The 27,486-nt window shown below is 40.8% G+C and overlaps 1 protein-coding gene across 1 annotated transcript in view; it reads left to right on the forward strand.

The window, feature by feature from the left end:
* TJP2 (tight junction protein 2) overlaps positions 1 to 27,486 on the forward strand; it is a 124,249-nt gene that overhangs the window by 14,219 nt on the left and 82,544 nt on the right. The window contains exon 2 of the mRNA XM_061132782.1: positions 13,443 to 13,566. The gene's annotated coding sequence lies outside the window, so the exon portion shown is untranslated. The remainder of the gene's footprint in view (positions 1 to 13,442; positions 13,567 to 27,486) is intronic.

A 27,486-nucleotide genomic window follows, 5' to 3' on the forward strand; every position in this document is an offset into this window, starting at 1 on the left:
ATGGAACTCAAACCCCCCAGTGCTGCCCAGGACTCCTTCTTAACCTTTGATTAATCTTCTTGATGGCCCAGGAGACTCACCCCTATCCTCTGCACATGCCTAAACACATAATTTAAATTCATTTTGGTTCTCCTTTTGATAGCTTAAACAGAACATATTTGAGAGGGCAGTGGAAAGAGTAACCTAGCCCTGTTTAGGGGTTCAACTAAGGAGAGCCTTCTGGAAGAAATGGAGATATAGCTAATTAGCAAGGAAAAGAACACATTTACATAACACATATGCTGGACATTATACATACTAAATGCTTTATATGTAAAAACTGATTTAGCTTTTTAAAAAAATTTTTCTCTATTCTTTTTTTTCCCATCTAGTTTTATTGAAATATAATTGACATACAGCACTGTGTAAGTTTAAGGTGTACAGCATAATGAGTTGACTTATATACATCACTAAATGAGTATCACAATAAGTTTAGTGAACATGTATCATCTCATATAGATACAAAATTGAAGAAATAGAAAAAAATTGTGATGAGAACTTTAGAATATACTCTCAACAACTTTCATATAAAACATATAGCAATGTTAATTATATTTATCATGTTGTACTGTACCTTCCTAGTACTTATTTATAACTGGATATTTGACCTTTGACTGCCTCCCCTGACTCCCACTTTTAGTAACCACATATCTGATTTCCTTTTCTATAAGTTTGTTTTTGAAGAATAACTTACCTACAGTGCTGTGCTGGTTTCTGGTACACAACATGGTGATTTGGTATTTCTATATATTTTAAAATGATCACCATGTTATATTTCATTATAATGTCACCATAAAAGATATTACACAGTTATTAACTATATTTCCTAGACTGTACATTTCATACCCATGACTATTTTGCAACTGAAAGTTTGTGCCTCTGATTTAGCTTATAAAACAGGCCTGTGAGGTCAGTGCTATGATTAGCCCCACTTTACAAATAATGAAACTGAGGCATAGAGACATTGAGTGACTTATCCATAATCACTACAGCTAGTTAGTGGTGGAGCTGGATGTCAGTCCTGGGTGGTGAGGCACCCCAATTCATGCTAAGGAAGTTGAGGGCACATGTCGGCAGGTTAGATGTGAGATTATGTGAACTGCTCTCTCCAGCCAGGGTTTCCCAGGTGACTCAGTGGTAAAAAATCCGCCTGCCAGTGCAGGAGACACAGGAGACGTGGGTTTGGTCCCTGGATCAGGAAGATCCCCTGGAGTAGGAAGTGGCAACACACTCCAGTATTCTTGCCTGGAAAATTCCATGGACAGAGGAGCCTGGAGGGCTACAGTTCATGGGGTTGCAAAGAATCAGACATGACTTAGCGGCTGAGCACATACACTCTCCAGCCACTGGCCGCAGACTGCTGGATCCTATACTTTACACCTTGTGTAGTCCCTACCAAGTTCTGGAGCTTCTGTCCCTTCCAAAAGTTGCAGAGCAAAGGTGACTAATATCTCCCTAACCCGATGAATGGCCAAGCCCTTCTTGACTTCAACCAGCTCCTGTCGGTGTTCTAAACTCTGCAGTGCCACTGCTCATCTGCTCCCAAGCAAGAGATATGCTAGAATCCTGCTACTCTAGGTTCAGAGTAGAAATGTAACATGAACACAGTTTCTTTCCATTTTCTTTCTTTTTTTTTTTTTTTCTTTTGGCCACACAGTGTGGTTTGTGGGATTTTAGTTACCTGACTCAGGATTGAACCAGGGTCATGGCAATGAAAGTGCTGAATCATAACCACTAAGCCACTAGGGAACTCTTTTTTTTTTTTTTTGGGTACAATTTTTACACTAATAAGGAGTGAATTTCCCTCATATAAGGAGTTTAAATTTTTTTTTTACCTTTTAGGAAAGAGGGTACTTGTAGAATTACTATGTTTTCAAGTTATTTGAGAGATATGGTCCTTTGGCTTTTAATTATTCAGGCTCAGACAGTAAAGAATCTGCCTGAAGTGCAGGACACCTGGGTTTGATCCCTGGGTTGAGAAGGTAATGGTAAACCACTCCAGTATTCTTGCCTGGAGAATCCCATGGACAGAGGAGCCTGGTGGGTGACAGTCCTTGGGGTCACAAAGGGTGGGACTCGACTGAGAGACTAACACTTTGCTGCTGCTGCTGAGTCGCTTCAGTCGCGTCTGACTCTGCGCGACCCCATAGACGGCAGCCCACTAGGCTCCTCTGTCCCTGGGGTTCTCCAGGCAAGAACACTGGAGTGGGTTGCCATTTCCTCTCCAACACTTTACTAGCAGAAACTAAAAATCTGTGAAATATGGTAAGGAAGAACCTCCCCAGTTGGTGAGTAACACCTAAGCTGGGCCCCTTTCCTCTGCTTCCTACAGCAAGCCTGGGGACACTACTTTCTCCCCCCCCCCTTTTTTTTTATAATTTTAATTATTTATTCTAGCCCCTGGGTTCCTGTACCCTTTAGTCAGTCTCCCTATTTTCCCCACAAAACCACTCAGCCTTGGGCTTTTTTAGTAGCTGCAGGGAAGGGACAGAAGTGTGTAAGTACTCCTTATGCTTGCCTGCAAAGAAATGAGTATTTATGGAGGTTTCTTGAAGAGATACTAGGAATGGGGAAAAGACAGAGGAGATGGAAGGAAGGGAGGGAGATACAAATATATCATCTCATTTATTATTTAAAGCTACCCCTGCGTGGTGGTCTTCCAGCTTTACAGATAATGAAATAGGTTCAGAAGGGTCAAGTAACTTGTTCAGGGTCAAATGGTGTTAAACAGCAGAGGTGGGTTTCAGATCAGGTCTTCTCATTTAAACTCAGCTGTCTTTGCCTGTGTCAGGGGGCTGGTATGACTGGGCACCCCAGGATTGGGTGAGGATGACTTCAAGGTGTCATGCTAGGAGAACCAGGAGGAGGATGCAATAAACAGGAAAGGCACGAAGCAACTGCTCCTGGGGGCTGGGCAGTGGATCCCTTCAGGTAGATACCGGGTTGACTTGGGGGACGGGATTGGAAGGACAGATTTGGTATATCCAGTTGAAGGTCATGGTATAAACCCAATACAGTGCATTTTGAGACTGGCTATGAAGAGAGAAGACACATTTGAGCTGACAGGGAGGTGGGTGTTAAATCTAGGAGAGGCACAACTTTGAACTCTTTGTAATTCTTTTACACTGTGTAGTCTTTTTCTAACAGTGTTCTAGTGGCTCATTTGAGTAGCAAATATGTAAAGATGTATTTTAATGAAGCTATTGGGGGTTGGCAGGGATGAAATGATGCCTCAAGTCATAGTTTATTTTGTTTGTAGTGGAGTTAAAAAAAAACAACAAAAGACGGTTTCCCTGACTCTTTTACTTTTAGTTAAGGCTTTTTTCAGCTCCCTGTAAAGCAAACCACACCCTGTATAACAGCCTGTTTGAGACATTAGTTCATTTCCATTTTTATACTTCTAAAACACAGGAACAGTTAGAATACCCTGTGAAGAAGGATGTCCACTGTTTTCCTCCAGCAGGAATAAGTAGACATCATCAGTTCAAAGGGAAGGCCAGCCTTATCTGTGAATTTTTATATCCAATTTTAATCATTCAGAAATAGAACTTGAGCATCCTGATTTAAAAGGTTTTTGGATCATATATATTTAACAATTTTTAAAAAATAAATGATTTGCAATCAAATAGTTGTAGTTATAAAGAATTTCTAGAACTCTAGAAATTAGTTAACCAAGTAAATGAAAATTTCCAAAGACTTTCTAGAATTACAAAGAAAATAGCCATGTAATTAACGTATCTGTATATAATTGAAAATACTGGGACGGGGATTTCAGAAAGTTCCAAAAGGCAAAACTTGAGTTTTCAATCCACACATATCTGTATGTATTACATAGATATTGCAAATTTTGACTAAATCTATTTATTTTTTCTGTGTTATTGTCCTCATGTAGTATTATGAGGGAGTTCATACAAAGATGACAATTTTTAAAAAAGAATAGAAAACTGAACAACTCATTCGTGGAAGAAAACCAAGTTCTTTCTAGTTACTTGCAAAGGGAGAATTCCTAATAAAAGACCAAATTTTAATTTTGTATGAGATCATCATAGATAAGAATCACTTTGTAAGTTATGTTAAATGCATCAGAAGTTCCTATAGAAAATTAAACTTTAAAACATGCCGTTTTTAAAGTATTGTGTCAGTTTCATTGTAGTAAAACAGCTCCCAATGGCTAACAAGTTTAGCTTGCTTTTTTGTTGTTGGTAACTGAGACTTCATTTATTGTTTGAGAGGGTTGTGTAGTAATTTTTATTGCATGTCATTAGAAATACAAATTGTTAGAACAAAGACTGTTATGTAAGTATAATTACACCATCCTGTATGATTAAATGAGGGCTGTATTAGAGCTTTTTTGAGCAGTGACAGCTGTAGCCAACTAAGTCAGCCTGTAAAAGAATTCCAGTGACTAACTGGTACTAATTGTTTGTAGAACAACCAGTGGGAGTAATATTCATGAATACTATGAAAATGAAATATTTCAAGACCAAATGGTTTGTCCTTTGTCTTCACTACTTGTAGTCAGTTACAGAACAGTATCCATGGGAGATTGGGTCCAGGACCTCCAAGGATAGCGACACCCAGAGATGCCCAAGTACCTTATATAAAATGACATAGTATTTGCAAACAATGTGCAACCCATTCTCCTGTATACTTTAAATCATCTCTAAATTACTTATAAAATCTAATAGTGTAAATGCTGCATAAATAGTTGTAACTACAATGTAGATGCTGTGTAAATAGTTGTGAGCACAATGTAAATGCTCTATCCTATAGTTGCCAGAGCTAGGCAAACTCAAGTTTTGCCTTTTGGAACTTTGTGGAATCCCCCTCCCCCAATATTATCAGTCCAAGGTTGGTTTTATCTGTGGATAGTAATCTATGGATATGGAGGGCTGACTATAATATTATAATTGGGAAGTGGAGGCTCATAGTCTGTTACTGTTATTGGAAAATAATTTAGCGTTCATCAGTTCAGGCCTCTCATCAAGAGGGAAATTGAGGCTTAGAAAGCAGTTGAAGGGTTAAGTTACTGACCATGAAACTTTTTTGCTCATATACCCCATCAGATTTTTAAGTATACTCTGTAATATATATGAGTATATTACTTTATAGATTATATACTTTGGGGACTTCCCTGGTGGTTAAGACTCCAGGTTTCTACTGCAGGGAACACAGGTTCAACTTCTGGTTGGTAACTAAGATCCCACATGCTGTGTGGCCAAAATATATACATATATATATACATACACACACACATACACATAGAATTATACTTTTATGTAATTTAAAATATATTAGTTTCAAAAGCAAACATTACAAATATTTAATAACAAATGCTCAAACTAAAATTTTAATGAACAAGAGGCAAGAAAGAAATAGATGGTTTAATATTTTCTTTCCACACCCCAAAGATTGTTGGTATATGCACCCACTTTGGAGACCACTGTTTAGGTCCCTTAGATTAAAAAAAGTGAAATTTGCTATCAAGAAAGAGATTTTGTGGAAGAAGAGTTCACAATTTGGGAGACATGGGCTTGGGACACTTATTAATTGTGAATGTCTAGGTTAGTCAGAAGTATTATAGGACGATGCTCCTCGATTTTACTTCCCTTCTGTGTATGCATTTGTTTAGATAAGTAGCAGTAGAATTTATGTTGCATTAAATAGAAAATAGCTTGAAGAAGTGGTCAAGGAGGCATATAAATCAGAACTCTTTCAGAATAACAAAATCTCAATTAAAACTAAGTTTCACAAAAATGAATTCATTATCTTAGTAAAAATGTACCAGATATCTCCTAGCATGGTCAGGCATAGCTGGATTCAGAAACTCAAATGATGTCATCACATTTCTCCCCATACTGTTATTCTTACCAACTAGTGGTGACCCCCTCTCTACCTGGTGGGGAGCATGATTGCCAACAGCTCTAATTTCCTATCAGCCCTGGTTGTCAACACTGGTAAAGAGGGCATTTCTCTTGAAAGTCTTATTTTCATCCCAGGGCAGGCTAGTCCACCCAGTCTGGGTCCTGTGTACCATGACCCATTAGATGGACCCCTATGATGGAGCATCTACCTTTACCCCATGGAAAAAGGGTAAGAAAAGTCCTTAAGGCTGAGAGGAGACATTTAAAAAAGGGAGAGGGTTAGATTCTGAATATCTTCTAACAGCCTTATTTTCATGCTAGCAGAGCTCACCCATGCTGGGTATTAGAGGTAAAGACATTTCGGGACTTCCTTGGTCATCAGTGGTTAACACATCGCCTTCCAATACAGGAGCATGGGTTCAATCCCTAGTCAGGAAGCTAAGATCCCATATTCCTCTGGCTAGAAAAACAAAACATAAACCAGAAGCAATATTGTAACAAATTCAGTAAAGACTTAAAGATGTTCCACATTAAAAAAAAGAAAAACTTGTTAAAAAAGATAATTAAAAAGAAAAACAATTGTTTCTCAATTAATCTTTGCTTTGCAACTGACTCAAGCAAAAAGTTTATAGCATGTAGAAATGCATTGCCATAAATGACAACTGGAACTCCCTTCTTCAGTGTCAAGTGCAGCCTTTTAGAGAGAAGTATTTGGAGGAGCAAATCTGCTGCTGATTTTAGTTCACCCAGAGGCATGCAGGCTTTTTGGATCAATTATTACCAGACCTTGAGATAAATCACCTCCTGTGCCATTAGTACTTGAAGGATTAGTGGCCTCAAAAGATTTATGTGGGGATTAATTGGGGAGTGTACATTAGATCGCTGTGTTTAGAACCACCATCATCCTGCAAATCATTTTCATTAGTGCTTTATTCAAAATTCTCTAGCCTTATATAATACTGACATTGCAGGGAAATCTGAACAAGGCTTTTATTTATTTATTTATTTGTGGTTTGGCCTTGGCCTCGCCTCCACGCCTTACCCCCCACAGTAGAGTTTAATAGCGCTGGCTGGGGATGCACTGAGCATCTAAAAGTAGAGCGGCTTCCAGTGTTGCAAAGATTACTTCATCTGCTTCAGCGGAACACTGCCCCAAATTTCCTTGACCTTGTACTGAGAGGGACAAGATGAGGTACAAGAAATATATGACTATTCTGGAAGCAGCAGTGGGCATCACTCCACTTAACAAAAGAGAACTCCTACCTGAGAGCAGAAGACACGTGAACCTTTGGCAGCAACCTGGGTAAGCAGAGGAGACCAGAAGGTGCTTTGTGTGTGTGTTTGGGGGCCCAGGTGGACTCAAGGGTCATCCCTGTCATGAGAGTAATAGATGTTGATTTCTTCATTGGGAACTTGTTTTCTTTTTTTTTGTAGTTAACCTCCCATTTGTTTAATTCTCATCAGAATTTTAAATAGCACTGCTCCCCAAAGCAATTTATATATATATATATATCTTGTTTATCACATTGATTTTCTAAGCACACTACCTTTTTTTTTATGGCTGAAGTTAAACTCTATTTCAGGTTCAGCCTGAGCTCGGATCCCAAATTTGTGTTGTCTCAATAAATGCAGATTGTTTCTTCCTGGCAGATATGGTCTCCCCAGACAGAATAAAAAGTAGTCAGTAATGAAATTCATGTATAATCTTCTAAGGAAATTCCTGGTCTAGCAGTCAAGAAGATGAAGGGAATGCATGTGTTTTGAGCCCATTTTTGCATTCAGATATTTTAATTTTATGATTTTGAAAAAAGTGTTACATGGTCTATTAATGTAGCAGTTCTTGAAATGTAAATTGTGCCTCGTTTATTCCCCCCAACAATGCACATATTTTTCTGACTGAAGTGTATATGCCGACTTTTTCAGGTAATTACTTCTCTTGAAGCAGCAGTCTTTGCTTCAACATGTCTTTCTTCAGCGCCGGCACCCCCCACCCCCGACCTGCCCCTGCCAATCTACCAGTTGAAGAAGGGTTAAGAGGCCTCAGTTCTGATTTTCTTCTCTGAAGTCCCTCTTTTGTGTCTTTTACATGTTGAGAAGTTTAACTGAAAGTTCCTCTATGATGCACATGCAAGGACTGAATTCAGTTTTTAAACTGAACAAGCCAAACACTTGGCATTCACTCAAGGATCAGCTTGAGGTATCTGTGTAGCTAATGGTATTTCTTTTTAAAAGAAAATAGGGAAAAAAAAAAAAAACCAACATTAAAAATAAATAAAAAGAAAAGAGTCTCTAGCTTATTTTTATCATATAAACAATATACATTCAGAAATACAGAAGAAAAATTGTGATCCATAGTTCTACCTTCTAAAAGGTGGAACTTTTAGAAGTTCCTATATAATCATTTAAGTCAGTAGTTTGCAAGGGTGGAGGTGCAGTGGCAGGAATTGTCCCCTAAAGGATATTTGGCAATTTCTGGTTACAGTTTTGATTGTTCCAACCCTGGGAGGGTGGGGGTGGTACTGGTATCTAGCAGGTAGAGACCTGGGATGCTGCCCAGCCTCCTACAAGGGACAGGACAGCACTCCCTGCCTCCCTTCCCACTCCCCACCCCCCATGCAATAAAGAATTATCCAGTGCAAAATGTCCATAGTATAGCATAGTATTGCTGTTGAGACACTTGATTTAGGTAGATCCTCTTTGACTCTACAAGGTAGGTTTTATTGGAAACAAACTAGATGTTTCGTTGGGAAATTTCAGAGATGCTTTAGAATGGAATCCTGAGGCATCAAGATGATGATGATGATGATTTTGCTGCCCTGGTGGCTCAGATGGTAGAATCTGCTTGCCAGTGCAGGAGACCTGGGTTCGATCCCTGGGTCGGGAATCTCCCCTAGAGAAGGAAATGGCAACCCACTCCAGTATTCTTGCCTGGAGAATCCCCATGGACAGAGAAGCCTGGTGCGGTTCCCATAGTCCATGGGATCGCAAGAGTCGGACATGACTTAGTGACTAAATCTACCTACCTACCTGAAAGTAAAAGGAGGTGTATACGTGTGTAGAGGGTGCAAGAGGTATGGAGTGACCCTAGGAGAGGTGATGTGGGTCAGTGTTTAGTGACGGCTGTGGAAAACGTGTTGTAATGACCAAATTGTGATTCTTCAAGGAGCCCCTAGAGATTGGGCATAACTGTTTGTCCCCAAATGACAGAAATTTAGAGCTGGGAGGACCTTTTGTCAGGGATGACAGGCAAGCTTCATGTGTCATGCCAAAACCTGTTCATGGGTGGACAACTGAGAGGATCAAGTTAGGGAGGATCCCCAGGCCAAATATGGAATATTGTGAATAATGAGTGATACTTGTTCTAGACATATAATTTGGAGAACTGGGAAGCTGCAATACACATGCTATATATCTTTACCATTCCTTAGTTATAACTTAGTCTTCAATTTTACAAGTGTGAAACAGCCTCATTTGAGTCATCGTGATCGAAGACTTAGTCCTCAGACAGCAACTGGATGTTCTTAGTTTCTGGCTCAGGACCAGTCATTAAAGGATTCACTCTAAACAAACATGCATGATTCAGATGTGTAAGTTGACTGCCACATTATTCATTTCTTTTTGGAGATAACCTTTTCCAGCCATCAAAATGAGTAAATGCCCTAGGTAGAACCACCTCTGGTTATCCTCAGTTTCCCAAGCCTAGCCAAACAGAAGTCAAAGCATTCATTCCAAAGTGATCCTTAATAAGGAGAGTTGAGTGTTCCTTTTTTTTTTTAATTCCCTTGAAAAAAAACATTTGTTTAAGCCTGATGAAATATCTCTGCATCGCAGGTCAAGATCTTCCTTATATCTGTAATACTTTGAGTTCTTTGAATATACATGAACAAAAGAGTATTTTGCTGATCCTCATTTTTTTGTTTGCTGATTTTATCACTTGACACAGCCTTTCTGTGGACATATTAATATCCTTCACTAACCTTGTAGTAAACTCTCCTTTCTTGGCATCCTAGGAGGGATTATCTCCTACTGTTTAATTTTGTAAATAAGTTCTAAATCCTTCAGCGGCACCTTGATATCTTATTTCTCACCCTTTAATGTGCATATGAACCACTCTGTGAAAATGCAGGTTCTAATTCTGTAGATGTGGTGTGGCCTGAGAGTCTGCATTTGAATATGCATAAGGTGATACTGTCAGTTTTGGTGATGCCCACCCAGTGGATGGTCCATGACCCATACTTGGAGGAACAAGCATCTAGAGCAGCCCATGATATCCTACTTGTTCCCTCTTGACCTCACATTTCTCTGACCTTCCTAAAAATTTTGTCCCAATACCTCCCCTCACTGCAGCTGTTAGATGTCTCAGTGGTTAGAAGGTAGGTGATAAGTTGTGCTTCTGCGGAGGGAAATCTGCTGATGAGCATTCTGACTGGAGATTTCTCTTGAGTTGGTTGACTAAATAGTGGGGCCAATATTTCTTCCAAGGATTCTGTCCCTTTCATTCTTCTCCAGAACTATTCCAATTGCTACAACATACATGTAATATTGCATAGCAATTATGAGCAGCTCCTTTTGGGTTTTAGAACATAATTGGAGGTCAGGTCATGACTGAGTTTTCAAGACCTCAAGGAATTTTTTCAATGCCAGCCCCTTCCTCCTTTTAGTACTTTGTCTTGCTTCTGCAAACAGAGCTGTCCTGGGGCTTCTACTCTATAAACTGTAATCATATGGTAGGTCAAGACCAGCTGCCAACCAGTTGACTGAATGTTGCAAGTTTATTGAAGCACAGATTGGATAATTTGCACATGTATTTATTGATCCCAATGCCCAACATGATAGGTACACTGGCAAATATTTTGCCATTGCTTACTTGGTTTTAAAATAGCCCTAGGACTTCCCTGGTGGTATAGCGGAGAAGAGTCTGCCTGCCATTGCAAGGGACATAGGTTCAATCCCTGGTCTGGAAAGATGTCACATGTTACAGAACAACAAAGCCAGGTGTGTCACAACTACTGAGCTTGCGCTCTAGAGCCTGCAAGCTCCAACTTGTGCCCAGCCCCTGCAATAAGGGAAGCCACCACAGTGAGAAGCCCGTGTACCATAACAAAGAGTAGCCCCCACTTGCCACAACTAGAGAAAGCCCGTGTGCAGCAACCAAGACCATGTGTAACCAACAATAAAAATAAATTATTTAAAAAGTAGCCACAGGTAGAAAAAAAATTTTTTTCTCTTAAAAAAATTGACATTCAGGGACTGCCCTGGTGGTCCAGTGGTTAAGACTCCATGCCCCCAATGTAGGGGGCACAGGTTCAAGTCCTGGTTGGGAAACTAAGATCTCACATGGTGCATGGCATGATAAAAAAAAAACAAACAAGAATTGACATCTGATTACTGAGTCACTTATGGATTTTCCTTTTAAAATTTTGTGAAGTTTTCTAGCACTAACTCATGTTACCTGACAAAAATTTTACATATTTGTCAATACTATTGAATACCAAGTGTATTTAGTTTTCTTCCAAGCTTTTCCTTAATTTGAAAGTAGCCGTAGTCAATGTTGGAGAAGGAAATGGCACCCCACTCCAGTATTCTCACCTGGAGAATTCCATGGACAGAGGAGCCTGGCGGGCTACAGTCCATGAGGTCGCAGACTCGGACATGACTGAGCGACTATCACTAGTCAATAGTTTGTATTTCAGAAATGGCTGGTTGTTATTTGAGGTTCCTATAAATGTCAGAAACTTCAGGCAGTATCATAAAAGATAGTTAAAATCAGGATGTTGTCAAAATGTAGAAAACTGACTTAATTCAAAAGCAAGCCATTTCAATGAAAGAGGCAAACTCTCTGGCATTGATACATGTAGGAAAATTTCATACTAAGGCCCAAAACATAACCAAGTCCATCTTGATTTGCTGGGCATTTATTTATTGTGGGAAGTAATAACAGAAACCGTATATGGGCTGGACTCTAATCCTGCTGCTTGCCTTGTAGGATATCCAGATGTCCCTGTACTAGCCTGTGCCCACACTTCTTGCTGATCCTTGGAGAAGGGAAATGGGTCTCCTGCCTGCACAGATAAAATGGACACTCTGATTTCTGTTCCATTGTATAGGGAGTGTTTTGCACAGATGCCACAATATCACTTTGTCTAGCAGACAGAGAAGTGTGTGCGGAACTAGTGAGCAGCACATTCCTCCTCCCACTGAATGTGTCCCCATATGAGGCTGCTGGGTTTCCAGCCCCGCCCAGAAAGGAGCTTGCCTCTTGTGTTGTTTGAAAGGCTTGGGCGGGATTCATAAAAATGTCCAGAAAGAAAAAGAAAAAAAAAAAAATGTCCAGAAAGCATTTTCTTGGGATGAGGGGTTAAGATAAAAAGTATCTGCCATCTTTTCTGATTGAGGGAAACCCACATGTATAAATACAGAGGCAAGCCAGTGTTGTAATTCCCTTTTAGTTGAAAATGTTTTTTCTATTGTATATTTTTAAATGTTGAATTTAAGTTAAGTGTATTTTACCAAAATTAAAAAAAAAAAAGTTTTCTCTAGGTGTTTTATCACCTGCTGGGTATTTTTTTTTTTTTAACCTGAAAAGTGAATTTTTTGTTTGTTTGTTTTGGCTGCACTTTACTGCATGTGGGATCTTAGTTCCCTGATTAGGGGTTGACCCACTCCTCCTGCATTGGCAGCGCAGAGTCTTAACCACTGGACCACCAGAGACATGACATGACGTGTGTGTGTGTGTGCTCAGCCATGTCCAACTCTTTGTGACCCCAGGGAGTACAGCCTGCCAGGCTTCTCTGTCCATGGGATTTTCCAGACAAGAATACTGGAGTGGGTTGCCATTTCCTACTGCAGGGGATCTTCCCAACCCAGGGATCAAACCCACATCTCCTGTGTCTCTTGCATTGGCAGGCAGATTCTTTACCACTGTGTCACCTCTGCACTGCCAGGGAAGTATCCCCCCAAAAGTGAATTCTTTACTCTTCTTTTTTTCTCTTTTTTGAAGAACAGGACAGCAATTGCACTCCTAGATATATAGCTGAGAGAAATGAAAACTAAGTCCATGTACACATTTGAGCATAATAGCTAAAAAGTGGAAACAACCAACCCAAATGTCCATCAGCTGTAAAGTGGATAAGTAAACAATGATATATCCATACAATGGAGTGAGGTTCTGACACAGGCTACAGCCTGGATGCAACTTGAAAAAGTTATGCCAAGTGAAAGAAACCAGTCACAGAAGATCACGTATGAGTTCATTTATATGAAATCTCCAGAAGAGGTGACTCTATAGAGACAAAATTAGATTGGTGGTTGTCTACAGCTGGGAGGAGGAGGGGGGAATTGGAGGATTAAGTGGTTTCTTTTTTGAAGTAATGAAAATGTCCTAAAATGGATTGTGGTCATGGTTGCACAAGCCTGTGAATATATTGAAAGCCATAATGTAACTGGGTGAACTGTATAGAATGTGAATTTCAGTGCGTTTCAAGGTTCTCGCTAAACTGAGAATGATGGTGCTGAATTTTAACTTAGTGTCTTTTTCAGGGTGCGAAGTACTGCCTTGCTGTCATCTCCTTGTGAGTGGGATTGGCATCCCAGCTGCATCTCTTGGCACAAGTGCTCCAGGAAACACAGACACGTGTCAACAGACAGGTTGGCACTTTACCAGGTACTTGCCTTTTGGTCTCTCATCAGCTTAGTTACTGGCCTAGTTTGATTAAATAATCTCACATCCTACAAGTCAAGGCCACCCTATTCGATGTGGCTGATAATGAAATTGTATAATATCCAAGAAAATTTAATTGTCATGGCCTGTTTCCCAAAGATGAGAAAGATCTTACCTGCATTTATGGTCTAAATTGATAGGTAATTCTGGGCAAATGCTGATAAGGCATCTAGGTCTAACCCTCATTATTCAGAATAAATGCATACCAAGGTATTTTGATGTCTAGGGTTTATAAGTCATTCTGGTAGGTCACGTTTTTTCCATTATCTTCAACATAGCAAAATTATATAACAGTGGAAAGTGCTTTGCTGAAAATAAAAAAGACATCAGTCACACTGGCTTCTAAAGATTAATTACGTACAGGCTTTTAGAAAAAGGGCTGAGCATTATCTATTGACTGATTCAGTTTTAAGTACGAATTAAATAGGATTTATAGGGTATTAAATTCTATTTTGACAGATGCTAGAGTGTATTTGTTCTTAGTTACACTTTAACCCCTGGTTATAGGCCAGTCCATGGCTGCTAGAATGGGGTTAGAATTTTTTTTTTTCATGTGTTTGTTTCTAAATTTCTGTCTATTTAAACTTGAGGACCTTACTGGGGTGAATTCCAGCTTCATATCAGTGCTGGAATTTAGTGGAGTGTGACTAGCAGATAGCTCTTCAAATCCTAGTGTTCCTGCCTTCTGACTGTGTGATCTTCTTAATGTTTGTGAGCTCCATATCCTTTATCTGTAGAAAGGGCTTGTTAACATGAAGCTGAATGAGTTAACATATAGCAGGCATCGGTCACACAACCAAGGCCTTTCTTGGCATCTAGTTGTCCAAATGGGGATACTTGAGTGGGGAATTCCTCAGTTTCCACTGAACTAACAAGGCTAGGAGTGGGTTTCGTTTACTGAGATGTTCTCTATGGAGCTTTTAAACATTCCAAACATAAGAAGACAGATGCTTGCCCAAACCCCGGAAGTGGTTTTCCTGAAAGATTTCTGGGTAGGATCTGTTGCTTTAGTCAAGTGATTTAGAGGTGCAGTATGGATACGGCCAAAGAGGAGCTCGAGCCAGCATTGTCTTTGGACAAGGACTTAAATAAGCCCCTCCTGATAAATATCTCCCTGGTTCTGATTGCCTATACTAGTGACCACATACCCTTCAACATCAGTTTGGTTTCCCAAGCCAGCATCTTACCCCACAGCTCCTTCACAGATAAACACTGAAACCCGGGTTTCTGGGTGAATTAGCTTCAGGCAAACTTGGGTGGTGCGGTTTCCCCCACATGGCTGTAGTTTCAAATCCAGCGGACATTTATTAAGAGCCTTTTATTTGCCAGGGACTGGACAAGGGGCTTTCATCTATCTTGTTTATCCTCAGAACATTCTGGAGGAGCTATTGCCAGCTCCCTTTTGCAAATAAGGAAGCTGAGATTCAAAGATTTTAAATGGTTTCCTCAAGATTGCATAGCCTCTGATTCCCAAATGCAGTGAGATTCCTATAATAGCAGCTGTTTTCCATACTAACTCTACAGAACTTGAGGATTTAACTCCTAAACTAGGATAGTAATGGGTTTTTCACACGGGTCAGGTCTGATCAATTGATAGTGGCTGCCTGGAGTTAAAGATTTCTAGATACTGTCCCAGCTGGTGCTAGTGGTGAAGAACCTGCCTGCCAATGCAGAAGACTTAAGAGACACAGATTCAATCCCTGGGTTGGGAAGATCCCCTGGAGGAGGGCACAGCAACCCACTCCAGTATTCTTGCCTGAAGAATCCCATGGACAGAGGAGCCTGGTGGGCTATGTCCATAGGGTCACAAAGAGTCGGACATGGTTGAAGCAACTTAGCATGCAGATACTGTCCACGTTTGTTGAGTAAGAATTTTGTGACCCATTAGCAATGTCTAGCATGGATGGAGGAGGGTCCCTGAAGGCCCTTTACCTGTTTCCGATCATCAGCTTCTACCTGCACGTGCCCTGCTTTACGATCTTAAAGTCTCTGGAGAGCACTATTCACCTGGCACTTGTTTGTTGCTACTTTAAGGGGCTTTGGAGTTCACTTTTCTGATGCGGCAAAATCATCTTTGCCTCTTTGCTTTCGGGAAGGATGCTCAGAGTCTGGACAGAGCCTCACTTCCTAGACATGGATTCTCATTGCTAGGTAATTTAGATAGTAACAGTTTAGAGTTGTCACCAGCTCATCCCATAACATGGGTATAGATAAGTGAGTTGAAGGTGAAAATTAAAAACTTTTGCTTCTGTGCCCCTGAGAGCCCCTCTGCAGTCCCCTCTCTCCTGGGACTCCTCCTCTGCAGGAATTCCTGGAGAGCTCACAAGCAGCAGCCCAACCCCTTCATGTGGAATTGGAGACAGAACAGTAGCTCACAAACTTTAGCTGCATCAAAGTCACCTGGAGGGCTTGGGAAAACACAGATTCCTGGGTTCCCCGCCTAGAGTTTCGGCTTCAGTCCCTCTGGGGTGAGGCCCAGGATATTTGCATTGCTAGCAAGTTCCCATCCAGGCTGATACTTTAGATTTCCCCACCACACTTTGAGAACCACTAACCTGGACAGTACTTTTAACAGCTATCTTAGAGCCTGGGCTTGTTTGTAGATAGTGTGTGGCCAGTTTCCCTACCTGTGGTGAAGAGATTCTTTCCTCAAACATTTAATGAGCACCTCACAGGCTCACACGGCACTGCCCGAGGAAAGCTAAGAGGAATGTAAAGGCTTGTCTGGGGGACTTGGGAGTCTTAATTTGAGATCAGTAATTATACTGCTGTGTGAAAAGGGCTGCAGAGCAGAAGGCCTGAAGCAGTGATTATGTGAGAGGAGGCTTCTGGGGAGGGTAAGTTGTTGGCCAGGCGTGCAGAGATGGGAAGAAAAACATGGGGAGGACAGACTGTACCTCAGAGGCCTGGAGATGCTGTACTGTGAGGAGAAAAGTTGTTTGTGGTGAGAGTTCCATTGTAATTCTGATATGAAGTATCAGCCTACAGAAATAAAGATGAAAGCCTTATATTTATTTGGGTGCTTATTACAGTGTACTAGGTATTGTACTAAATATTTTAGCTGCATCATTTTTCATTTAATTCTCAGACCCACCTATGAGACATGGGTCCAACTATAATCTTAATTTGTATTAGTTTCCTAGGGCTTCAGTAAAAAAATAACGTATTGCAGACTGGGTGGTGTAAACATTAGAAATGTATCATCTCATAGTTTGTATTACACGACTGAGCGACTGAACTGAACTGATAGTTTTGGAGGCTAGAAGTCTGAAATCAAGGTGTTGGCAGCATTGGTTCCTTCTGAGAGTTATGAGGGAGGGATCTGCTCCACGCCTCTCTCCTTAGCTAGAACGTGGTGGTCTTCCCACTATGTGTGTCTCTCTCATTTACCCATTTTAAGATAGTAGTCACACTGCATTAGGGCCCACCCCCCCAAAGACCTCACTTTAACTTGATTGCCTCTGTAAGGATCCTAATTCCAAATAAGATCATATTCTGAGGTAAGGAGAGCTAGAACTTCAACGTGTGAAATTTGGGGAGACACCGTACAACTCACTATACCATTTTACAGATGCAGAGATGGAAACTTAGAGGGTTTAGATAAATCACACGACCGTTAGGTCCAGCTGTGTAACTTGCCATTTTGATAGCTCAGAAACAGCTGAATAGTGGCATACTTTAAACCTAAGAAGTAGCAGAACTGGGGTTTGTTGAAACCCCAGATCTGACTCATCATTATGTTCTATCACCCAGTGCTTCGCTTTGTTTACTGGCTTTTCCCTTTTTTTTTTCTGCTATGTTTGCTCATGGTTCACTAGGAAAAGCAGTGGTGTGGAGATCAGGATACCAAGCTGATAGCCTGTTTATTTCTAATTCTTGAGTTTCTGGATCAGATATTTTTATATGTCAGTTTTCTATCCTACCTGTTTAAGGAGAGTGGTGGGAAACTACCAGATTATATCAGGGATCCCCACCCTCCAGGATCTACTGCTGATGATCCGAGGTGGAGCTGATATATATTAATGATAGTAATAAAGCGCACATTGAATATAATGCTGTTGAATCATCCTGAAACCATTCCCCACCCCACCCCCACCCTCAGTCTATGGAAAAATGGTCTTCCGCAAAACTGGTCCCTGGTGCCATAAAGGTTGGGGACCACTGGAGTGCATGACATTGAAAATTCATTGCTGTTAAAACATTAAATCCCTATACATATGGGCTTCCCTGGTGGCTCAGTGGTAAAGAATCCGCCTACAATGCAGAAGATGTGGGTTTGATCCCTGGGTCATGAAGATTGCCTGGAGAAGGAAATGGGAACCCTCTCCAGTATTCTTGCCTGGGAAATTCCATGGACAGAGGAGCCTGGTGGGCTACAGTCCATGGCGTTGCAAGAGTCGGATACAGCTTGGTGACTAAACCACCACTTCTTATAAATACACAGGTTATCAGAGTATAGATGTCCTATTCTTAATTTCCTTCTCAAACCAACCTAAATGTTTGTAAGCAATATGTTAGTTCTGCACTTGTGTTTTAAGTACCTTTACTTGGAATTGTTTCAACATTCAGGGATTCAAGCAACTTAATTGTCTAACTGTGGAGATTTTAGACAAATAGTTTTGTTAGTACTCACACAATAATTCCATATTTTCCTCTTTAAGTATTTGTAATGAAAGAGCATTGCCCCAAATACTTATGTACAAAGACTTTTGTCACTTTAGCAATTTAAGCAAAATAATCATGAGAAATTTGTGTACCATTGAAGTGGAAGAAAAATAAAAATAAGAAGTGTTTGTTCCCACTTTTGAATGCTGTAATTATAGTCTAATATGTTTTCCAAACAAAAATTAGAGTGCATGCTTCACTCATGAAGTCAACAAGACAGAATGGTAGCCATTTGCCTATCTCTGGAAATCTGAGATGTCTGGATATTTAAGTATAGCATATATTAGAGATGAGTAATATTCAACCTAGGTTCTGAAACATTAATTATACTCCTGAATGTTTTAGAGAACCCAGAACCTAAGAATTAAAACATGACTAGGAGCTTGTGATTGAGAAGGAAAGGCAACCCACTCCAGTGTTCTTGCCTGGAGAATCCCATGGACAGAGAAGCCTGGTGGACTACAGTCCATGGGGTCGCAAGAATCGGACATGATTTAGCAACTAAACCACCACCACCAGGAGCTGGTGAAAGGGATTCCCAAATGGCGCCATAGTAAAGAATCTGCCTGCCAATGCAGGAAATGTGGGTTAGATCCCTGTGTTGGAAGATGCCTTAGAGAAGGAAATGGCATATTCTTGCCTGGAAAATCCCACAGACAGAGGAGCCTGGTGGGCTACAGTCCATGGGATCACAAAGAGTCAGACACATACTAGGCCACATACCAGGGGCCTGTGAACCGAGAGCCCTACCTCTCTCTTTTCACAGCTATATTTCTTAAAAGGAATCTCTGTACTTATCACCCTCTTTCCTCTCCTCCACCTGCCTGTCTCTTCAGCACTTCCTCCTCCACATATTCCAGCCACTCAGGATCCAGTAACTGGTTTCTGGTACCCTCTGGGCTAGGCACACAGGCCCAGTGCTAGGCACAGCACTGCCTCAGGGAATTTTCACGGATAAGGACTCTTCCCTGGCTGGAAGATGCAGTTGAGTTTTCAATCAACAGTTACATTGTGTGTGTGCTACCTATATTGGACCCCTGGTACTGTGGCTGCGTGGGGAAGACTGGAGGCAGCTTATTTTATGATTCCCATTATAATAAAATAATGCAGGGACTTCTGGGTGGTCCAGTGGTTAAGAATTTGCCTTCCAAAGGAGGGGACTCCTGTTCAACCCCTGGTCAAGGAACTGAGGTCCCACATGCTGTGGGGGCAGCTGAGCCGGTGTACACTAGAGCCCATGTGCTGCAACAAAGACTCAGCACAACCAAAAATTAAAAAAAAAATAAAATGATGTAATTAGTTTCTGGTTGGGAAGGGTGTCATCACTGGAGTCCTGATTTTGATACCTCACATTTTCATTAGTTGAGTGGTTGGTGATAGCATGTTTCAGTTCAGCCAAAGTTTTGATTTATTTAGAGGTAATCTGATTGTACAGTGAGATTAGACAAAACACCCTAGATAGGAATTCCCCTATCTAATCCTAATTTTATTGATATTTGAAAAAAATTATTGATTTTTGAAAAAAACACATGATTGATTATAATTATTCATATTTGACATGGATATTTGTGATATAATTATTGATAGACAAAAATCAAAATAATTACATATATGATTAGTTTTAGTTCAGGTCTTAAGTCTGGTAACTAAAATAACTGGCAACACACTTTGAAAGAGGCTTCATACTATGTTAAATTTGTCTCTTCTGATGGCTTTAGCTCAGTAGGATACTTATGGCAAGATTTAGAACAAGAATCAAAATACTTTAGCAAGTGGAGGATGGTTCTAGGCGAGCTAGAAATAAATCAGGGAGAGAGAAGATAGGTGAAAAGTAAAATGTCATTGGGAATAACAGCTAAAACTGCTTATGTGATTTAGTGTATAAAATATAAATATCAGAATCTCTTGAAAATAAATTGTGATTGATTCATTTAAAAACTTATCTAACTTTGGAGGCAAGAAAAACTGAAAACACGATACATTCCTGAAATTAAATGAAAGACTGCACTTTGTGTTACCCTTGCCCTTATGGCCCAGACTAGCGAAGAATTTGATGTACCTTCTATGTGTGTAATTTTAGTCGTGATGGCCCCCCACCCTCCTTGCTTCTCTCCATTACTCTAGAAGTGTGGGAAGTAACTTTGATGCAGTCTTAGCCTCCAGGAATACCGCCAAGGAAACTCTCCCAGAGATTATGATACGGAAAGGCTCAGAGAACAAAGTCAGTTTTTCCAGTCACATGATTTATTCACCTTGAAAACATGGTTTGAGATGCAAGGGGAAAAGATTCGAACACTTTTAACATAATTAGGTGAGGGTATAAATAAGGTGAAAGGTCCACACCCTGGAATCCTGTGCTTGCAGTCTTCACATGCCCTGTCTCTGTGCGATGTTAGCTTTCCCCAGTGATGGTGTGGTCACAGAGACCAGATCTGAGGTTGAACAGGAGGCTTAGCAGACAGAAGGTGTCTGAAGTCAGCATAGGTTTGCCCCATAGGAGGGATGCAGGCCAAGTATATTTGGCCAGTAGCTGTAGCTCAATAGTAATTTGCCTGCTTTTGGGGGCAGAGTATACATGTGGCCAGAATTGTACATAATGGGTGTCACCAATGAGTGATCAATTTAGGAATGACATAGCTGTCAATCTAGAGGCAACATGAGCTGGGCTTTATTATGTATTATTAATATTTATTAGGAAATATTTATTAATAATATAAACTATATTATTATATCTAAATAAAATTGTTAGATATTTAGTACATTTATTAATATTTTATTGGGCTTTTCTTGTGGCTTTATTAAATATTAATATTTAAGATTTACTTTGTCCTTCATTGGCACTGTTCTGTTTATAAGTGACATTCTTATTTGTTTCTTTATTTTCATCTATACTTAACACAAAAGCACTTCATTTATTCTATTTTGTTTTTTAACATGTCTTACTAACATACTATCTATACTATATACATCTTACGAATTGTGCCTGAGTCTTACAAACTGTGGGACTTCCCAGGTGGCACAGTGGTAAAGAATCTGCCTCAATGCAGGAGACTTGGGTTGGATCCCTGGGTTGGGGACATCCCCTGGAGAAAGAAGGATATGGCAACTCACTCCAGTGTTCTTGGCTGGGAAATCTCATGGACAGAGGAACCTGGCAGGCTAAAGTCCATGGGGTTGCAAGAGAGTCGGACATGACTTAGCAGCTAAAGAACAACAACTTACAAACTACTTGCTTTCTCATTATCTATGGAAAATAAATTTTAGGAATTTCACCCATCTGATTTTTACCTTGTCCTCTATGCCAGTGGTTCCCAAACTTTTCGGCAACAGGGACCAATGTTGTGAAAGAAAATTTTTCCATGGACCATGGTCGTGGGGTGGGATGGTGGGCCAGGTGGTAATGCCAGTGATGATGAACAGCAAATGAAGCTTTGCTAGCTGTCCAACCATTCACGTCCTACTGTGTGGCCTGGTTCCTAATAGGTTGGGGACCAATACCCATTCACAGCGTGGAGGTTAGGGATCTCTGCTGTATACCATTTTTTAAAAGAACTTTGAAATATTTATTCAGCAAATTATGGTATATTCATACAAATGGGAATATTATGCAGCTTCCCACTCCAGTATTCTTGCCTGAAGAATTCTATGGACAGAGGAGACTGGTAGGCTACAGTCCATGGGGTTGCAAAGAGTTGGACATGACTGAGCAACTAACACACATGGAAAAGTGATGATATAGAACTATATTGCCATGAGAAAACTGCCTATTCCTATGTAGAAAAAACAGGTAGCAAAAGGGCATGTCTAGTGTAGCCCCAGATGTATAATATTATATATGATATCTACATGCTTACCTGTGCATGGAGATACCTGGAAGGATGCTCACCCAGTTACTAACAGTAGTTTCCTCTGGATTGTGACATTTTAATTGCATTTTACTATTTTGTGTGTGTGTATGTGTGTATGTGATCTGTGGTATGGTTTGTGTAAATAAACAAGTATCATTTATTTTAAAATAACTGAAACTTAAACATGTGTATATACAAATATGTATGCAAATCAACATACCAAGAGGATTATAAGATCTGACCCTTTTGTAAACCAAAGACATTTTGCAAGAAGAAAATTCTTTTCTTTTTTCTAAAATTTTAATTTTGTTTTGGGGTATAACTGATTAACAACAATGGTATTAATAACCCTGGTGGCTCAGTGATAAAGGATGTGCCTGCCAATGCAGTAGCTGCTGAAGCTGTGGGTTGGATCCCTTGGTTGGGAAGGTCCCCTGGAGGAGGAAATGGCAACCCATTCCAGTATTCTTGCCTGGAAAATACAGTCTGTGGGGTCACAAACAGGGCTGAACTCGCATGGCATAGCTGATTGACAATGTTGTGACAGCTTCAGGTGAATAGTAAAAGGACTCAGCCATACATATTCACGTATCCATTCTCCTCCAAACTCCCCTCCCATCCAGGCCGCTACATAACATTGAGCAGAGTTCCATGTACTATATAGTAGTTCCTTGTTGGTTATCCATTTTAAATATAGCAGTGTGTACATGTCTATCCCCAAATCAGTAACTATCCCTTCCCCTGATCCTTCCCCACAGGAGAATTATTTTCTGACCTTCAAAATGAATGTTTTACCTGCCTTGGAAATGGTAACCTTGTTATCTTGTGTCAGAGAATTGTAACAATGTCCCTTTAGCAGAATTTCTTAAACCTCCCTGATGATAAGACTCACCTGCTGGGTACAGTGCTGAAATGTAAAATTCCCTGGGGCCCTTCTCAGACCCACTGAATCAGGATCTCAGGGAGGGACCTGGGATGCCTCAGGTGATTCTCATCATCAAGAAGCTGTCTTTACAGAAATGTATGTTATGTGTTTTCAAGTTTTTATAGAATGCCTCTTGGAATAGCCTTTCCCAGGACCAGCTTCCTTTGTTTTCAGAGGCCTGTACTATTTTGCATGGCTGCCCTGGAAAACTTAACAGCTTTTTTCCTAAGACCCTTTTCAGATCTGAGGATTCTTTGACAATCAAGGAGACACTTCAACAATTAGAATCTCTGTTGGTCAGGGATACTGAATTCTTAGTGCTACAGGATTAACCAATTCAAGTTGCCAGAGGCCCCTCTGGGTTCCCTGGAGGACTTGTATATCATACAGACAGTCCCCTGGGCCACTCTCACCTTAGATTCCCTCCCTTGCATGGGAGATGAGGACTTTTTTCCCTTAAAAAGGAAAAATTTTGCCTTATTAAAGGTTTTTTTTTGTGTGTGTTTTTTTTAAGAAACTTATTTGGGGAGAGGAAATTCGAGAATTCTTAGACGCTAGAATCATATTTGATTTCAGAATTCTAATTCCTAGCTCATTGTTGTTGTTAGTCACTCAGTCGTGTCATTCTCTGCAACCCCATGGATTGCAGCATGCCAGGCTTCCCTGTCCTTCACCATCTCCCAGAATTTGTTCAAACTCATGTCCTTTGAGTCAGTGATGCGCTCCAACCATCTCATCTTCTGTTGCCCCCTTCTCCTCCTGCCCTCAATCGTTCCCAACATCAGGGTCTTTTCCAATGAGTTGGCTCATCACATCAGGTGACCGCAAAGTATTGAAGCTTCAGCTTCAGCATCAGTCCTTCCAATGAATATTCAGGGTTGATTTCCTTCAGAATTGACTGGTTTGATCTCCTTGCAGTCCAGGGGACTCTCAAGAATCATCTATAGTACCACAGTTCAAGAGCATCACTTCTTGGGCTCAGCCTTCTTTATGGTCCAACTCTTATATCCGTACTAGTGATTAGCTCCTTGGCTGGAGTCAAATGACATTTGTGGTATTTACCATTTTAATATTGCACAGGAAGATTTTCACAAATATGATTCCCCAGCATTATTTGTTCAGTTGTTGTGTCAGCAAAAGCCCTCTTAAGTCAGTTAAAAAGAACCAAAAGGAAAACAGTAACAACAACCAAAGACCTACCTCAACCCCAACTCTGTGCAGTTGTCTTATTGCTGTAGACAATGAACTGAGAGACAGGAGAGCAGTGATGAGAATGGGCTTTGAGTCTGATAGGTTTGGAGTCTTACCCATCATCTACTCGGTGATGCCCTTGGACAAGCTGTTTTCCACAGGGCAATAATACCAAGTATACAGGGGCAATGGAAGGATTTACATTACATGAGTTAAAATGGTGTTTGAAAGATTTGTGGCACATGATGTGCATGTAATCAATTACTTTTTAATCCAGGTTTCTGGATTTTTTGATGGGGTGTTAACAAGTGGCACCTCTCCCTGAAGGGTGTGGGTTTTATATACTCTGCAATATAAATAGTAGTAAAAATAATTAAAGATGTCAAAACGCAGAGCACAGTACCTTTAGGATCCAGGGCACCTTGCCAGGAGGAGAGGTCTCTCCACAGGCAGAGCATGCTCCATAGCAGGGTCTGTCCAGACGAAACCACATCCCAGAAAGTGCTTCTGTAATCTCCAGGATTGGACTTGGATTATGCTGTATCTCAACTCCTGTTGAGCAGGCTGAATATACCCAGGCCAGCCCCATAAGTTTCCTAGAAGCTGCCCATCCACAGTCTGGCACCCTGAGGTCAGCCCAGACCACAGCCACCTCCTTCCAGCCAGAACTCCGCCCAGCACCGTTCCAGGGCCGCCTCAGACTTGTAATCCATCCAGCTGATTCTGAGTTGCAAAGCCAATTCTTCTGTCAACTTTGTGGCCAGGTGAACCCATCATGGCCGGAAACATTGCCCAGTCCTTACACAGGATGGGGGGTGGGAACAGGGTGGGCTATGCTGGGGTTTGGAGTTTGTACCATTGGCAGTGAGAGGAGAGGCAAGTAGAAGCCACCATCCATTTAGAACTGAAAACTTTCTTTCCCTGTAAGTCTGATTACTGATATTTTCATCCTCTTTGTACTTACTGTAATATCTTTTCATTGTAGTGATAATAGCAGCAATGCCAACATATTATCCGTGGTAATAATGATGGTGATGACGATTAAAAAGAGGGAGCCCTTACTTGGGCTAGTCTCCCTTCCTGCTATTGTTCCTCTCTGGTCTTTCCATCCCCTAAATAGACCATCTACCATTCCCACCCTTTCATACCCTGCACTGGGCTCTCTGAAACCCTTGTTTCATGGTAAATGAAACATTCAGCTGAACTCCACCTCCTTGCTTTAATTTAAACTTGGCTTTCTCCTGAGGGCATCATTTCCTGGTAGTAACCTCAAGGGATGCTTTCTACTTTAGATACAAAGAGAAATCTAAGCAGGAGCTGGCTTTCTGGTCCATGCAGAGAAGCTCCAACAAAGGCTGTGGGGCAGGAATGAGCTTGGCAGGGTCTCAAGAGCAACAACTGCAAAGGAAGGCCAGTGCAGCTCCAGGAAGTGAGCTTGGGAGAGTGCAGGCTAGGCTGAGCCTGGAGAAGGCAGCAGGGTCCACTCATATAGGACACAGAGGCTGCCTTAGCCCAGGCTGCTGCAGCAGGACACCGCAGACAGGGTGCTTAAACAACAGACATTTACTTCTCACAGTTCTGGAGGCTGCGAAGTCCAAGATCAAGGTGCTGGCAGACTCGGTCCTCAGTGAGGGTCCTCTTCCTGGCTTCCAAACAGCCGCCTTCTCGCTGTGTGCTCACAGGGCCATTCCTGGGTGCATGCACGTGGAGTTAAGAAACTTGGGATGTGAGCGAGAGTAACATTAAATAACGAAATGTGAAGGCATGAGGGGCAGAGCAGAACTTTGAATGCCTCTTTCCTGGATGTTCTTTTAGGGGATGTGAGGTGACTGCTTATGGAAGGAGGAGTCCTTTAAATGAATATGCACAGTTACTGGTATGGTGGTTTGGCTGGGGAAGGGAAAGGAATGCCAGGCCTTTTGCAGAGTTTTAACTGCCAGCACCTAAATCATGCACGTACTTGCAATTCTTGTGCCCTGTCATCATTTGTGTACATGTCTTTCTCTTCATCATGCTGTGAGCAAGCACCCTGTTGTGTATTGCCTTTATCTGCTACATACCTACCCCAGGGTACCTGCTAGGCATTCAAGAAACACTTATTGAAGGAAAGTATCATTATAATGTGGGCCATTTTAAAAGTATTTATTGCATTTGTTATACTATTGCTTCTGTTGTTTATGTTTTATGGGTTTTTTTTTTTTGCCTGTAAGGCATGTGGGAAACTGCACCCCCTGCATTGGAAAGCCAAGTCTTAACCACTGGACCACCAGGGAAGTCCTGGGAGTGCCTTCATGATTCTAATCCACCAACCAGTGTACAGGCCAACTCAATTGCTTAGTTAGCCTGGAAACTTTTCATGTCGGGTTCCTTTGCTCCCATTTAATGATACTTTATAAAATCATGTTGCAAATATGTATGTATGTGTTTGTGTTTATCCCCAAATCTTTTTTTTTTTTCCCCAAATCTTAATGTTCTTGAGGAAATCTGATTAAAAGTGTTTAGTTTTTACAGTTATTTGAGGTCTTCTGACCCTGCTTTAAAGACTTTGTACACTGTAATACATAATGACAAGTGTTCAAACATTTCATAAACAATAACTACAATTAAAAAAGAAAAGTATACACAGTCCTAACCATTCATCAAATCATGTTCTCATATACTTTCCAATTCTTTTATATATATATATATATATGTATATATATATAGTAATTTTTTTGTTATTGCCATCAGGATAGATAGTATTTTGTTGGGTTGATTTTTTTGCCGCACTATGTGCTTGTGGGATCTTAGTTCCCCAACCAGCCTGGGCCATGACAGTGAAAGTGCAGAATCCTAACTCCTGGACTGTCAGGGAACTCCCGAGGATAGATGCTATTTGTACTCTTTCTCATTGGTTATTATATTGTTATTATCCTTGTTGCTATACAGACTTCCTTATATAATTTTGAATGATGACTTGCTATGCCGATTAAGTTGATTTACTGTAATTTAATAGTTCTCCAACCTTGGACAGTGATGGTTTCCATCTTATGTTATTATAAACAGGCATACAATGAAGTGCTGCCCCACCTCCAAGTCACCTGCTGTCATCTAACCTCCCAATCCTATCTTGTTATTGAGACAGCTCTGGCCAGGATGATCCATGGTTCTCTTCTTGGTGAACATCTTCTGTTCTTAACTGAACTCTTCAAAGTTCCATGTTGGCTGTTCTTCCCTCCTTGAAATTCATTCTTC

This window comes from Dama dama, chromosome 29 (genome assembly GCF_033118175.1).
Source record: "Dama dama isolate Ldn47 chromosome 29, ASM3311817v1, whole genome shotgun sequence".
NCBI classification, from domain to species: Eukaryota; Metazoa; Chordata; class Mammalia; order Artiodactyla; family Cervidae; genus Dama; species Dama dama.